This window comes from Tauraco erythrolophus, chromosome 13 (genome assembly GCF_009769465.1).
Source record: "Tauraco erythrolophus isolate bTauEry1 chromosome 13, bTauEry1.pri, whole genome shotgun sequence".
In the NCBI taxonomy this organism is placed as follows: domain Eukaryota; kingdom Metazoa; phylum Chordata; class Aves; order Musophagiformes; family Musophagidae; genus Tauraco; species Tauraco erythrolophus.
In genome coordinates, this window is record NC_141477.1 from 1,308,090 (window position 1) to 1,323,873 (window position 15,784).

The following is a 15,784-nucleotide window of genomic DNA, read 5'->3' on the forward strand; positions in this document are numbered from 1 at the left end:
CAGAGCCCGGGGTGCATCGCTGGTGGGCAGGGATGGAGCAGGAGGAATGTCCTGCCGTGGCTCAAACCGATCCCAGGGTCCAAGGAGCCACAGAGCTGAGGACTGTGAGAGTTTTGTGGTTTGGTCGATTGAGGTGAAGCAAAACCCAGGCAGAGCCCCATGAGCAAAGCTGCTTCCTACGCGGCTGGAAGAAGGAAGCACCGGGGTCTCGTGGGCAGGACAGGTCTCCTGACACTTCCAGCCCGTTTCCAGACCAAAGAGGCTCTGAGAAGCAGCCGAACTTTTGATTTCTGCTTTGACTTGGATCTCAGAGCTTTGGGGTGATGTTTACACGTCCAGTTACCTGTTACCAAAGTCCTGCAGATACCAAGCCTGGGAACCCGCTGTCCCTTGGCTGTCGGCTGGGAGAGGTGATGGTCATGGGTGATGCAGGGAGTGTTTCCCGAGCAGATTTCCATGCAGAAAAGGCAGGACGATTCTCCTTTGCCCACTCCTTGCAGCATCCGTACATTTTCAGTCTAGCTTACACCAAGCTGAGAGCTTGGACACACAGCAGTTCAGCACACAGGGACCTGACCCCTCCGTCGGCTCCGCTGCCACGGATGGAGTCGTGTGGCTGCTGGGATGGCGAGCGGGAGCGTAGATCCTGCGCTGCCTCGTGCCAGCCGCAGCCCCGTCCTTCTCCAGGCAATTAGATTTGTCACGTACTGCCAAGAGTTAAGCTAATTCCAGGCGCCTCTCTCGGAGATAGGCTGCGTCCAATCTTTGAACCACTGGAGAGCGAGAAGAATAGCCCAGTGTGGTGCGTCAGCCAGCGGCCCTGAGTCACCGGCCCCGTCCATTGTCTGCGGCCGTGGCACTGCGCAGCGCCCGCGGACCGGCGGCGCGGTGTCACCGGCTCGCTCCTCGGTGCCCGTGCACGGGCCGTCCCCGCGGGGTCCGTGCCCTCCCGCCAGCCCTCGGGCTTTTCCGCTCGGGCGGTTTGTGGCGGGCACCGAGCGCGGAGGTTTTGGGACGGGTGATGCCCCGGAGGCGCGGGAGTCGGTCAGACAGCCCCGAGTTGAGGGATGAGGGGAGGCTGGAAGGTTTAGCTGGAATAACCTGGGCGCTGGGACAAACATCTTTGCCTTCCGTAACGTCAGCCGACGATGAGCCTCATGGCTCGATGGATCCCAAAGCTGGGCTGCTTCGGAAATGGGGCCTTTGGGCTTACTGGGGGGGTGTCGTTGCCTCCGCGTCGGCAGCCGGGGAGCGGGGAGGCTCTGTGGGGCGGTTCTGCTGTGGCCGGAGGAGATCCGCACCTTTCCCAAGCTGCGGCTTCCCGGGAGCCGTTCTGGTGAGGACGAGGTGCCGGGTCGGCAGGGCCGCCGCCGGCTCGGCACGGAGCCGGGATTTTACCTAGTGTGACTGGGAGGAAAGTGCTGAGTCTTCACAGACCGAGGCTTTTGGAAGGAGTTCTTTTATTTCGCGAGTCTGGGCTGCTGTCAATAAGTTCTGTGGTTTGAGGGCACCATATGCTGCGTTCAACACTTTGCCAATCTCCTTAAACGAATCCAGACTCGGCTGTTCGCAGGGCAGGACGCAGCAGCTGGAAGCGGTGTATGTCGCAGTCCGTCATTATACGGCCGTCGGATAAAAATCTTCTCTTGGGTCTGACGTTACGACCTCAATAATCCTCCGTCCGTGTTAGCTTTCCCTTTGCCATCCGAGAGAGAAGCCGGAAAGCAGACGCTAACGCTGCCGCTGACATTATTTGCATTAAAACACGGAGGGAGCGTGCCAGGATAAGGAGAGGAAGGGCTTCTTTGCCCTGGGCATGCAGGTACACTTCAGCCCCAGCCCCTCCTGTGCCCAACGCAGCCCCGGGACCAGGAGCCCTTTGCAGAGCCACCTGAGACCTCGGAAAACACCAGGATTTATCCTCCTGGGAATTTAAACCCAAGGTGCTTTCTCCTTTTCATTCGAGGATCTTATTTCTTCTCCCCAAAGAAGGTGCCATGCGTTGGGATCGACACGTAAAACCCAACCTTTCCTTCGGCGGGTGGGCTTCTCTCCGCTCGGAGAAAAATGCCCGTGGGGAAGCAATGGTTCCTCCCCAGCGAGAGGCTTTTTGTGCCCCGAGGTGCTGGGGGAGCCAAGGGGTGATGCCATCCCGGGGGGGGGTCTGGATGCAGGAGCGGGCAGAGTGGAGGGGGCTGCAGGAGGAAAGGTGGCCGGGTCCTGCCCGGCTGGAGCGTTAGTCCTGGGTTTTGCACTTTAATGTGACTGCCAATTGTACAAATTAATTAAAAATAACTGAAGAAAAATCCCAAAGAAAGGCCCTGCTTCCTCTGGTGAAGATTAATCATTAGTTGAGCCTTTTTCTTATGAAAATACAGATCCATGGTAGCCCCAGGCAAAAGATTCCCAGGGAGAGCCCTCACCATTCGTGCTCTGAGTTAGGGAAATCGCTTTGAAAGCATCTGACAACTAAAGCAGAACATGTTGAGTAACTTGGCAACACTCGGAAAACATCTTGAAATGGTTTTTGTTCAACACATTTTGCTTTGCTTCAATAGGAGATGTCAGGGCAGTTCATTCACTGCCATTCAGGGCTGCGGGCAATGCTGGGAGACGGTTCCTCTGCCCACGTTTAAAAAAAGAAAAAAATAAAATAAATCCCTGATATCTGCCACTCCGGGCACAGGATCCTCCCCAGCGATGCCACGGAGCGTGGCCGAGCTTTGCCAGTCCCTCCTGGCCGGCGGGGTGTCCCCGCGCCGCGGTGGCAGGGAGGTGGGGGGTCACGGCACGGAGCGGTGGGGCAGGGACCCTGGTGGGGCGGGTGGTGGGGCAGGGACCCCGATGGGCAGCAGTGGGGCAGGGACCCCCGATTTCCCCCCCGGCTTGTGGGAAATCGCAATACGGTACCTCGGAGCCACCCTGGGAAGGAATGGCTGTAGCGATGGATAGTGACAAAATCGGGACAGAAACGTACCCAAATTCTGCGAAAATCCCTGTTAAACCTGTGTGTGATGTGGCAGACAATTTTGTTTGTAGAGTTCTAGAGCTGCCCCGTGGCTGCCCATCCGTGGGGGCATCGATCTCTCTTAAATTATCCTTGACGGGTCAGGAAGGGCAGCGGCTCATGTTTAGGCAGGACGTGGATATCCATCTCCTGCAGCCCATCAAACAAAGTCATTTCTCGGGTGTCCCGGTGGGGTGATGGAGGTGCCTCCATCCCAAAACCCCGGGATCCCCTCTTGTCCCCCCAGAAGGAGCCTGTTCAGGGCTCCGGGACCTCAGCAGCTCGGAGGGGGCTGTGTAGCTCCAAGCATCGTTGGGTCTGTATTTCAGGGTTGAAGCTTTTCAGCAGCTCTTTTCGGGTGGTCTCGGTCCACACGGCAATTTGGGTGACCGCTCCCAGTCCTCGGAGGGGGACAGGGAAAGCAGGGAGGGGGACAGGGAAAGCAGGGATGGGGACAGGGAAAGCAGCTCTGCTCATCCCTGAGTGCCAGCCGGGAGTCAGGATCTGATTCCTGAAAATCCAGGTGCTTTACCCCCTTCCTGCACCACCAGCCAACATCTCAGACGACTAAGCCAGCACCGACCGCGCTCCCCACGGCTGAGTGGAGAAGAGCATCCTCCCGAAAACGGGGCTCCCAGAAATGGGGCTCCCAAAAATGAGGCTCGCCCCTGGGGTGTCCCACACGTGGTCTGTGCAGGACGTGCAGCCATAGGCTGATGGATGCTCATCCCGCTGGGTCTGGGGGAAGGCGGGGGGTCTTACCCTGCCCTGGGGCCGCGCCGAGGGAAGGGCACCGCCAGCAGCTGCTCCAGGGTGGTTTCCAAAGGGAAACTTTAGTTTTTCCCTTCTGGGATGAAGAGAGCAAAGGGAATGCTGTGGCCACATGCAAAGGATAAATAATTTTCAAATAAGGACCGTAAAAAAAAAAAAAAAAAAATTCCCTTTAATTTAAAAGTCATTGGGATTTGATGGAACCCCTGCTCGCAGGACCTGGGGCTCACGGGGTTCCTCAACACCACTGCTCCAGCTTCCTGCTGCACGCGGCTTGTCGAGGACTTTTGCTGGAAGTGAGGTCAGGAGGGGTTTCCAGTCTTGTTAGTGTTTTATGATGATCCTTTCTCAGCCCAGGAAGTCCACAACTTTGCTTGTTGTAAACTGAAACTCCCCCCCCCAAAAAAAAAATTTACAAAAAATTAGGTTTGGCTTATGAAATTTGGGTTTGGTTTTACCATTTTTAAACATATTTATTTGGGAACTGTCCATGCTTGAGTTGCAAAACAAAAAAGACACTGCAAGCCAGACAGTTGGGTTTTTTATTTTATTTTGAAACTTGTCAAAACAAGCCATATTGATAATTATGACCAATTTTTTTTCAAATTGAGAAATGTATCAAGAACAGCCCTTTCCCACAAAACCTTTCATTTTCGAAAAATAAAATGAAAGAAAAATCAATCACACTTTTTCTGCTCGCACAGTTGGAACTGGTGGCAGTGGATTGGGAGAGAATAGCAATTTGTAAGGAATTCCAACCAGCTCTACTTAAAATAGCATCCAGCCAATTTCTTGGGGGCAGCGGGCTGAGTGGCTCCGCGGTGAAAGGAAACTGGAGAGCTGCTTTTCCTACTGGGGCGGTTTCGGTCCGGGATAACACACCTTGGGAACCGCCTGGGCACGTTCCCATCGGGAATTCGCTGCTGCCTGGGAGGAAGCATCTCCCCAGTTCCGGGTGCTGAGCCGGCGGTGGGTGCCCGCGGCCACCCGTCTAACCAAGCTCTGTTTTCTTTCCAAAGCAAAACGAATCCGTCTACTTCTCGCCTCCGATACGTTCGGACATCGCGGTTGCGGGATGCCTTCGAAACCGGAGATACTCCCACGTGTTGCCGGGAGTTTAAACTGGGAAGGAATTCCATGCGCTGGTCCGGTCCGGATTGCCGCAAAGCCAGACAAGCGGAGGTGGCGGCTCAGCGCCAGCCGTTTTCAGGGAGATTCCTGGAGCGAGCCCCAAAGAAGCGTCTTCGCCCGTCCGGAGCGCGGGAGATGCGGGTTTGGCAGCCGAGGGGAGGTCCCTCCGCCCTCCTGCTGCCGGCGGGCGCCGGGCCGGGGGGTCCCGGCACGTCGAGGGGCGCGGGGGGACCTCGGCAGGGACCGGAGCACCCCCCCAGCCCCGGGATGGCTTTGGCTGTGTGCGACCAGGCTGCTTGTGACCGAACCCTTCTCAAGTGCTTGTGAAACGTCGGTGGTTACAGAGCTCAGACCTAGGGAAACAAAAAAAAAAAACAAAAAAAAAAGGTCCTTTTACAGTACGTGGTGGCGAGGTGAAAAAAAAAAAACAAACAACAAACCAACAAAAACCAACAAACCATACTGCTGAAGTCAAAATATTCTTTCTAATCCCCCGGCCCGGTTTCTCTTTCTTTCCAGCTTTCGTCCTCCGCCTCCCGGCCCCCCCCTCTCTGTTCCCACCCCCCTTCTGTTTCTCTTTCTCCCCTCTGTCATAAGAAAGTGACTGTGTCCTCGAGGGGACGGTTTTCTTATGCCATTTTATACACTGTGCTTCATGTTTAGAACTTTTTTGCACTAGTTCCTATTACATTTATTTTCCAAAATGGTTTGACAAAAAACAAACAAAAAAAACCCAACAAAAACACAAACCCATGCTATAATTCAGTTGTATTAAAAATATTATCCTACTACTCTCTGTGTTCAATAGTCTCTGTACCTGTAATGCTTTCAGTTCTGTTGTATTTTGGGGCAGAGGTTTGCTCCGCTCCTTGTTTAACCCAGTAAAGAAATAAAATGTTAAGAATTGATGATAACTTCCTCCTCCCTTTCTCTGCGGTTTGATTCGGGCCGTGCCGGCCCCCCCCCAGCTCCCCGCCAGAACCTGCCCCGCCAACTCGCTCCGTCCGTCCGTCCGTCCGTCCTACGGGTGGTTTTTTCCTGCACAATCCAATCTCCGATGGCGGAGAGAGGAGGCAGAGCGGCGGGACAATAACCCTGCCTGCCTGAAGTTGATTTCGTAACCTTCCTTTATATCCTTTTGTTTCTTGCCTTCACATTTCTTGCCATGGGGCTCACCTCAGAACAATAGGGGCAGCGACTGTCACCAAGAGATTCATCAGACAATAATGACTCAACCAGGGTATCCAAATTTTGCCCGGCTGAAGTCCACACCCACATGTAATCTGGAATTAATTCATCTGGACAACAGATCTCGGCGTGCAACAGAGCCAGGACGCTGCGCTCCGAATGGAACGCTGCATGCCAGGCTGCCAAAGGCCGTGGCCGAAAACGCTGAGGTTTCACTTTGGCCAGTCTTACCCTGAGCTGAAAAGTCTCAGTTTGGAAAGAAGATGAGGAAAAGAGGGGGAAAAGGAAAAAAAAAAAAAGGATTAAATTAGACGGAGATAGAAATACTTTTTGAAAAAGCAGCTTGGAAGAGAAGAGCCGTGCGAGGGGGCATCCGCTCTGCCCTGAAACCGCGGTGGAGGTGGAGGGGTGGTGGGTGCAGGAGGGGAGACACGGCGAGCACGGCCGGGGAGCGGGACGTCGGGTGTGGAAGTGGACGAGCGGGATTTATCGCCGCTAGAACCGAAGGTGGCACGTTCTGGCGTCTCCCGCATTTCTTGTTCCCCTCCGGCCAAACCGAGCCGTCTCCAAGGGACAGGTTTTCCTTTATGGCTCAGAAAGGGAAAAAAAAACCCACAAACATCTATATACTGGAGTTCCTCAAGCCGAGGAGCTGGCCTCAGGGAAGGGGATGTGCCGGAGGGACGGTGCCCAGGCGTGGAACCGGGGCTGTGGGTGCCCGGCTGGGCTGAGCGCCGGGTCCCTGCTGCTGCACCGTCCCCTTTCCTCTCCCTTCGCCCGCAGGGAGATCTCCGGCTCTCCTCTCCTTCTTGCCCCACGCGGAGCCGATATCCAGTTCAGCCGCAAAACCCAGAGCATTCCAGGGCTGCCTCTGCTCCGGCGCACCTTTCTGCACGTGGACCGAGCACCAACGGTGGCAGACGGGTCGGTGCCTTGTTTTCGCTTCTACGATGCTTTGCTCGAGGTGTCCACTGGCCGGGTAGAAGATGGCATCACACCTCCTTTCAGAGGGAGCCATCTCCTTGAGACAACCGCCTGGTTGTCTCTTTGCCCACAAAACCCAGAGGCAGGAGGTTCGGGATAGTGGGACAGGATGTTGGGAGGATCACGGTGCTGCTCCCAGTTTGGGCAACTACAGATCACCATTATCCCAGCACTGACTCTGTGCTGCTTACTTGTTTCTTAAGTCATATTAAGTCATCTACAACCTCTCACAAGGTCTCCAGCAGCAGTAACTGTGTGAATTCTCACCAAATGTCTCAGGTAACCTTCACAGCCGTGGTAGGGAGCGAGGGGACAGTGTAAGTGCAGTGCAGGAGCGTTGTCAATGCAAATCTGGGGCCCTTTGTTCTAAAATCCTTTTGTCCTGCTCTGTTCCACCCTGTTGTTTTGATTTTCAGCCAGTACCATGTTCTGGTGCCACCAAAGTGGAAGAACAAGGCGAAGCCAAGATGGTTTCCATAACGAAGCGTGAACGTGACCTTATAATGTAGAAGAATGATGGCCAGCAAACAGAACTGGGGGGTCTCATCATTTGCCCAGAGGCGATCCTGCATAGCCCCACAGACAAACAGAAACACGTGCCCCCAAGGCCATCCCCAGAACAGCACCCAGGTGTCTCAGGTCAGCACTTCTCCTGCTGAAGGCACTTAACTCCAACTCAACCATTTCCCAACACCTGCAGGTCCCTCCACGTGCTTTAATGTACTTTCAATAGTGGTTTCTCATGGGTGGGTCCTGAACCGCCCCAATTTGAGCAGCTCTGGGCCTCAGCTGGGCTCTAGAAACTGCAGATAAAAGCCCTGCAAGGGGCTTGAGCCGTTTAATAGTCTCAGGATGCAGCACCAGGCTCCTCAGAAAATGTGTTTGGGATTGCTTTTTTCCTTTGGGAGCACTGCGGGCAGGATGGGTCTCAGCAAGCCATGAGTCATCATTCATTCCTATCAAGCTGCAGTGATGCAAAGGCACCGGTTGGCATCTCTGCCGTGCTGGGTAGGTGGTACCTATTTGCTGTGAAGCCTTTGGAATGGACCTGCTGCTGGAGATTCAGAGGGTGAGTCTCTGGCCTGGTAGGGAGACCACAGCCGAAGGGTGGGAGATGGAGATGGAGCTGAGCCTGTAGGAAATAAGATCATGGCTGGGCTGGGGGTGCAGGAGGTGCTGCTGTGGTGGGTGCTGAGGGAGGTGTATGAGAGCAGGGTCAGTCTGCAGCAGTGCTGCTGCTCCTCAAAGAGCCCCAATCAGCACACAATTAATGGGATCTCTGAGCCTGGTATCTCTCCATGTAGCAGCTCTAGATCGATGTTTAACTGCTGAATTTGTGTGGCTGTGTGCTCGAACCCAGCTGCCCCCCCTGGTATCCCCCCTCCTGCGGCTGCTGGAGCGCCACGGTGCGTGCTTGGGAAGGCATTTGGCTTTGGCAGCTCCTTTTGATGCCCTTGTGTCTTGTCATCTGAGACAGCATCCCCCACCCGTGTTGTCCAAGCCTCTCCTGGTTTAACAGACCCCTGGGCACCTCTCCCTCAGTTGCTGCCTTTCCAGGGAGAGAGGGGTGCCAGGAGTGCCCCATCTCCCTGCCTCCCAGGTGCCCTGAAAGAGGGCAGATCCTGCTGGGACTTGGAGATGGCACAAAAAAAGCCAGGATTTAGGGGGGGCAAGAAGCCCCCAGCCTGGGGGGGTAACGATGGTGTTCCCCAGCTTGACACGAGCGTTGGGCAAAACGCAGGGAAGGGTTTTGGAGGCCACACGGTGCCTGAACTGATGCAGCAGCCGAAAATCCACCCAGGAACGTGCCTCTTCCCAGGGATTTCATTAGCAGCCGTTTAAAATTGATGTGTGTTAAGTGGATATAAATTTCGTGCCTATAGGCATGTGGACATTAAAGCTGGGAGGTGGTGTGGAGCGAGAGGGAAATTTCTCAGCTGTAAATTTCCCTCGTGACTCCACAAAAAAATGAAAAGGGCAGCGTGTAAGTATTTCTGCTGGAAAGAGCGTGGAAAATGGTGCACCCCTGAGAAAACAAGGCAAAGTGCTGCAAACCCAAATCAAACTCGGGCTTGGAAACGCTTTGAGGTGCGAGATGGGACCCTCCAGACACTGGAATTGTGGGTGGGGTCTGGGTTTCCATCATCTCTTCTGGGTGTGAACTCGGAGTTCCCTTTGTTCCTGTATTTATTTATCTGGTGTAACAGATGACACCCAAAGTTCTGCATTCTGCTTTATCAAGAAAGAATAGAAATATCATTTTCAAGCACATGCTTCCAGAAATTGTAATAACTGTGTAATTATACTTCCAAACAATTTTGGAGCTCCTGAAGCTTCTCCACCTTCCCTTGGCACAGGAGTACTCAGGGCTCATCAGAATTGGGCAACTTGTTACGGTGGATCTAAAAATGTGCGTGAGGGCTTCGTTCTTCACACCAGCACTGAACATGTGAGACTAAATCCTGAAGACAAACTGGTTTATTGTCCTTCCCACCCTTCACTGTAAGGATGCGGTTTCAGGCTGTTTTCCACCTACCAGGGAGCTCAAGGATGTTTCCAGGCCTTTCGAAGTCCATGTGTTCTGGGGATGTTCAAACTGGAGCACCCTGAGTTTGGCAAGGAGTTGTTAATTTATTTTTATGTGATCAAACAGGTGATTTTTTTGGTGAGTTTACGGATTTTGACTGGAAAGTTACTGTGATCCCACCTCAGAAAACTGATGAAAATCTTGCAGTTGAGAGTTGAAGGAATTATTAATGATCATAATTTTCCACTTTTTTTTTGCCTGGAGGACTCCTTTGTTCTTTTTGTCTAAAATTTGCATTAAGTAAGAGCTTACAATTTATTTTTTATTAGCAACCCCTTGCCATGGCAGAGCAGGAGCTGGCTGTGGAAGGTGGGCTTACATGGCTTTGTGTTGGATGCCGTGAGCCAGGTGGGTTTTACTGGGTGACTTCTTTCTCTCTTGCCCTGCTTCTCCTGGTCTCTCCTCTGCCCACTTTAGACCATGGCCTTGGCACTGCATGATGGTCTGTGTCATTCTGTTAGATCAGTTTTGGTAACTGAGGAAGATCAAGGTCATACTGATGTGTTTCCTCCAATGGAAACAGCAATGTCTTTATTAATTCAGCTTGAATTGTGTTGAACTGGAGCCCCTTGGCAGGAAAGGGCTGGGAAGGGGTGTTTTTTTCTGCCTTTATGTGAAAGCAGTAGAAGTGCCTTTCCTCCTTTCATCCATGTTCATAGAGATGCATGTTTCAAGGAAGGGTCAGGCACAGAAGGAGAAGGTGTTGCTGGTGCCACATGGGGCTTGGATGGTTGTCTTCTCTTGTGAACTTGCCCTGAGCCAGGAGTTTACCCAAAAATCCTGTTAATAAAACCAGACAAGGTGAAACTGTAGGTCTCAGTATTCTTAAAAAAAAAAAAATAAAATAAAATTCAAAAGCCTCAGAGTGAGGCACTAGGAGTGGGATGACCTTGGTTGTCGCCTTCCTGGGGTCTACAGAAAGGCAGAGACTTGATGGTGGTCAGCAGGAACATGCTGGTCCCACCCTGGGGACTTCTCCTTAAATAGTGGCAGAGGAGGCTGGGTGAGGTGAGGCTGGATGATGTTGACTGAGTTTGGGAAGGACCGGACACAATCCTAATTCCGTTGCCCTAATGAGCAAATTGATCTGGAAAGTGGGATGTGTGTAGTTGTGAAGGGGAGGGCCCACAGAAGGAGATTGTGGTGGTGAATTTGGTGTGGTGTTGGGAGAGCACCATGGACATGCTGCACGGCACGCCCAGGATGCCATGTGTTCATCTAGTGCTATCCAGCACGGATCCATCCCTTGCACTGCCCTTTGGGCAGCTCCCATAAGGAAAGTGTGTGGGATCTGGTTTCCCTTTGGAGAGGGAAGTGTTCAGTGCAAGTAAAGCTCACAGAGCTGATAAATCCAAGGGATGTCTAATTAGATCAAACTTCCTTGTCTTAATGCAGAACCATCAAGACAAGTGCCCTGACCCAAGTAGCAGGAGTGGCTGTTGGCAGTGCCATGTTAGGGAGAGGTGTTCTTTGTATTATCCGTGGCACATCACCTCATTTACACCCTGCTTTCCTTTTCCCTCCCTGTCCCCTTCATGCTTTTAGTATGAAATGAGTCCCATGTATGGGACAATAAGGATTACACCCTCCATGTGTGTGTCTCAGGCTTCCAAGCTACCCTTCACGTTTGATCTGCCACCTTTTGCCCAGGTTTGCTCTGGCAAGTTCTCCCACGCCTCTTCCTCCAGTCTTTCTCAGCCTCTTCCCACCATCCTCCTCTCCATCACTCAGCCACCTTGTCCATAATTTGATCTTTTGCTCCAAAACTAATTGAGGCTGACCCACACCTTCCCTACGCAGCTTGTTTCTACCCCATCACTCATTCCTTGCAAAACCAGTTAGCACTGTCTTTTCCCAAAAAAACCCACATTTCTCCCATTGCTTGGTGCTAAGCCCAGGTTAGACCCAGCCTGTTGTAAAGCCATAGGTAAGCCTGTGACCAGCTTGGAGGAAAGCCTTGCTGTCAGAAGATCCCCTGATAATGTTTGTATTCACAAGCTTGTCAGCATTTGGCTTGCTTTTATTTTTTTTCCCCCTCTTGAGGAAAATTGCTACTGTTTTCTAACACCACTTGAGATCCTCCGAGCCTAGCTGTGAACAAGTCTAGCATCGGTGCTAAAACACCAGATGCCATGGAGACCCATTCGGGGTGGGACTACGCTGGGAACTGTCACTGCGTTGGCATTGGGGATGGTGGAGTCAGGAAGCCAAAGAGAGAACCTCTTTTATATAAACTGTAAGTTTTTCATGAAAGCCTTTTTAATTTGTACCAAAGAGACTCGAGCACGCCCTTGGGACTGGTAAAAATAATAATAGCTGAAGTGGTAGAAGGCTGCGAATTTGAAACAGAAGGTTATGAGATTTAGAAGTATTACAAAAACGTTGACATTGTATATCAATAAATGTAATTTAGATATACAAAGGAGATAGCAAAGATTTCAACGACCAACTGTCAAGTCTTACCTCTTCAGATCTCTCTGAAATAAAGCAGATGCCTTCATCCGATTGATCCAGGGAAACCAGCCTTCTCATCCAAAAGCAGGTTATTTCAGCTCAAGAATGAATTACTCCTTTCAAAAATTACATGATTTGCTATTTTTCAATCTTTTTTTTTTAAATTCTGAGATGAAACATACATGTTTATATGGGCTGGCTTAGCCCAGAAATGCAGCATTCCCTAAAGCTGACGATCCAGAGCTCGTGGAGCTCCGACCACTGGACCTGTAATAAAAGTGGTGAAGGCAAATGGCTCTACCTGCTTTGCTGCTTGAAATATGCCTTTGTAATAAGGAATTTAATTTTTCCTATTCCATACCGTAACGAATGGCTACTGCCCCTTCCCAAATCCTCTCTCTGACGCTCACACAGTGTGCTTTATGGAGCCTTGATCCGACGTGAGCTCCGTGGAGGAAATTGCTGGTTTAGGGCTGTGTTACTAAAGGATATTACGGCTGAGCCTTGTGATCTTTTCCCTCGCTGAAATCTGCGGCGGCTGGGATGCATCTAAGACCAAACGCTGGGTTTTCCCTTCCCCTGGTTATTGCTGTCATGTAATATTAACAGTCTCGAGGTTGTAAATCACTGAAATCCCAGCTCACCTGGAAACTAAGCCCCTTATGTGGAGGTCCTGTAGCTGTGCAGCTTCCAATAACTTCAGAAGTGAGCAGGAAAAGATGGTTCCATATGTCCTCCTTATGAGTGCTCCTGCTTTGATACAAATTCCTTGGATTTACCCTTTTCAAAGCCAGGGCTCCAGTTCTTTACCCTGGGCTCACCCTACCTTACCTGAGATGCTTAACAATTCAAGTTTAGCCCCAAAACTACACGGGAAGACTCTGGTCCTTGGCTCCCAGCAGCTACTGGCACCTTTGCAGCCACAGCTTTGGGAGGCAAAGAGAAATGCTCAACCTTCAGGAATGATGGAGCTTGGGGAGTGAGGGGGCTTTGCTCCACCATCTCCCTCCAGCCCTGCAGCTCGATTTGCTGGGCAGGCTGAGCTGGGACCCTCCCCGTCTGCACTGGGCATGGAGGAAACGCCACTGGGAGTTGGCAAATCCACGTGGATGTCCTGTGCGCATCAGGCACAAGGGCACACAGGTCACCATGCTTCCAAATCTCGCTGCAATCTGGCTATTTTTTTATTCTTCTTTCATTTTTTCATTTTTTTAATGACATTTAATTTTTTCTTTTTTTCTGCTTAGCCCAGAATTGCTGCTTACAACAGCCTAAATCCTCTGTGCAGCTGCGACCAGAGGGACGTGGCACGTTGTGCCAGCACTAAAGCTGCCTTAGGAAGGAGGGCAGTGCAGAGGCCTCCTGGAGACCCTGGGCTTTTTAATACCAATAATTAGCAGCATTAGTCTGTACACGTGGCACATCAGGGATGCAGAAGGTGCAGGTGAGGTGTGTCTGAGCCAGGACAGGATGAGAGCTCCTTACAGGGACCTGGTGGTGGTTCTGGAGGGCAAAGGGGCTCGTGTGACCATCCCACTGGGTGACAAAGGAGAGGCACGGCAGCCCACAGGGCTTCCCTCCTAACGAGCGATGGCACTTTGCATGCTGAGTGCATGTCAGCCCGCGGCCATCAGTCCTGCAAGTCCCTGCTCCAGGAGAAGGGATGGATGAGGGGGAGATGGGACACGGGTCGGTCCCCAAAGCTGCTGTCCTGATGGACGTCCAGGAACACCCTGAGGAGCTGCAGCAGTGCAAGAAAAGCCTGCAGCTTGCTTTCTGGGTGCAGAAAGCATGCTGGTTTAGTCTGGTGAGTACCAGACCTTCAGGTGTGTTGAGCTATAGGACAGAGCAACGTGGAAGAGCCACGCATGGCCTGGGAAGAGCTGGGCACAGACTGGCTTGTGTCAGTGGAGAGAGACGAGAGCACAGGGTGGTGCTTGAGCTCATGTGCTTCAGAAATGGAGCTTGTATCATTTAGAATTAACTCCACTGACGTGGTGCCATGATTTGTGCACGGGCTCATCCCTGCAGAACCAGTTGTAACTCCAGGTCCACGACTGTAATGTCTCCTCCAGCCAGAGGGAAACCTGATGGGGATGTCCTGGAAAGCCCCTGTGCCAGCCCATGGTATCTGTGTGTATTTCAGCCTCTTTGGCTTCTGCTTCCCTTGCTTTAGAGGTTTAAATTCTGTAGGTAATGATTTAATCAGGATTGCCTCTCCAGAGAGGTCACTGGTGCTGTGTGTTAACAGAGACAAAGGACCGAAATCACTTGCAGATGGAGTGGGGCCGCAGCTTGACCCCAGCATGGCCAGGGCGTCCTGCAAGACCCACCTGCTGCTGCTTCCAGGGCAGTAGCTCTGGTTTAGGTGGGAAGGGGTGTGCTTTGGGGGTCTGCCTCCCCCCGCTTCCCTGGAGGGAGGGAGCACGGCTCTGCGGGATGCCTTCCTTCCCCTGGAGCTGTGCTCCCTGGCCAACAGGTCATGCCAGAAATGCTGGAGTTTGGAGAAACCCCCACTATCCTCCAGCGATGGGAGGGGAGTGGAGCATCCTCTTTCCAGTCCTCTAGCCAAGCTCAGAGTCAGTTGGATGGCACAGCTCCCTCCTCCTCCTTGTTTTCACGTGGGCAGCTGATGACGGCATTATCAACGCAGGCAAGGGGCAAAGCAGGCTCTGGGCTTCCTGAAAGGGTGTCTGTCATATAAGACATCTATTCCTCAAGGCAAAGACCGTATCCTCTTTCACTGGCAACAGCGAATCCTGAAACCGGCGCTCCAGGACAGTAACTTGGAAGATTCCTCCATCGCCTGCTCGCTGGAGCGACCTGGGCCGTGGGGGGCCGAAGGGTTGGGGTGATGAGGCAGCGAGCACCGGGGAGGTTGTATAACGTGGTGTGGAATATCATTGTTCCAGCCAGGATGAGTAAGAGCACAGCTGAGGCTGGTCACCGACTGCACTTCCATGTGTCCGAGGGAGGGGGAGGCTGAGAGACGGTTGCACAGTTGAAAATGAAGACAATAAGCCTATAAAAGTTTAAGAACTGAATAGATTCCTAACATTTGTTTTTCATTATCACCAAATAACATATAAATAAACATACGACAGCACCGAGAGCAACGTCCCAGTCGCCCTCTCCAGAAGAAGCCGTGTTTAGGCTCAACTCGGCGTTCCTTGGCCAAACCTCCTCCTCGTGTGCTCTGTAATGAAAGGAAGGAGCAAAGCTGGCGGAGCGATGAGGCCTCCATCTTCCTCTAAAAGAGAAAGCAAAGCAAAGGTTTGTCTGTACAGGAAAGCTGGATGCCACCGTGCTGCTACTTCTGAGAAGTCAGTAGTACGGGGGGAGGAACGTGCAGAAATAAGTGCAGCAAGAGTCAATAGACCTGTTTTTCTTTTTCTCCCTGTAGAAAGGACACAGCATATGTAAGCCTGCTTGCTGTTGTTGTTGATAATTATTAGTGCATCTCAAAGAAAAAATGTCTGTTGATACATAGTGGTAGGTTTTGCTTTCCTTTTTTCCATGTTTAATGGTGTGAAATGGACCTTCGAGTGATGCCATGCGCCCTGTAAACACTACCTAGTGCTTATGAGAAAAATAATTCACGCTTAAAATGCAGTGGCTGTTTAGCTGACACTGGGATATCGAGTGTTTTCTGCTCACTCTCT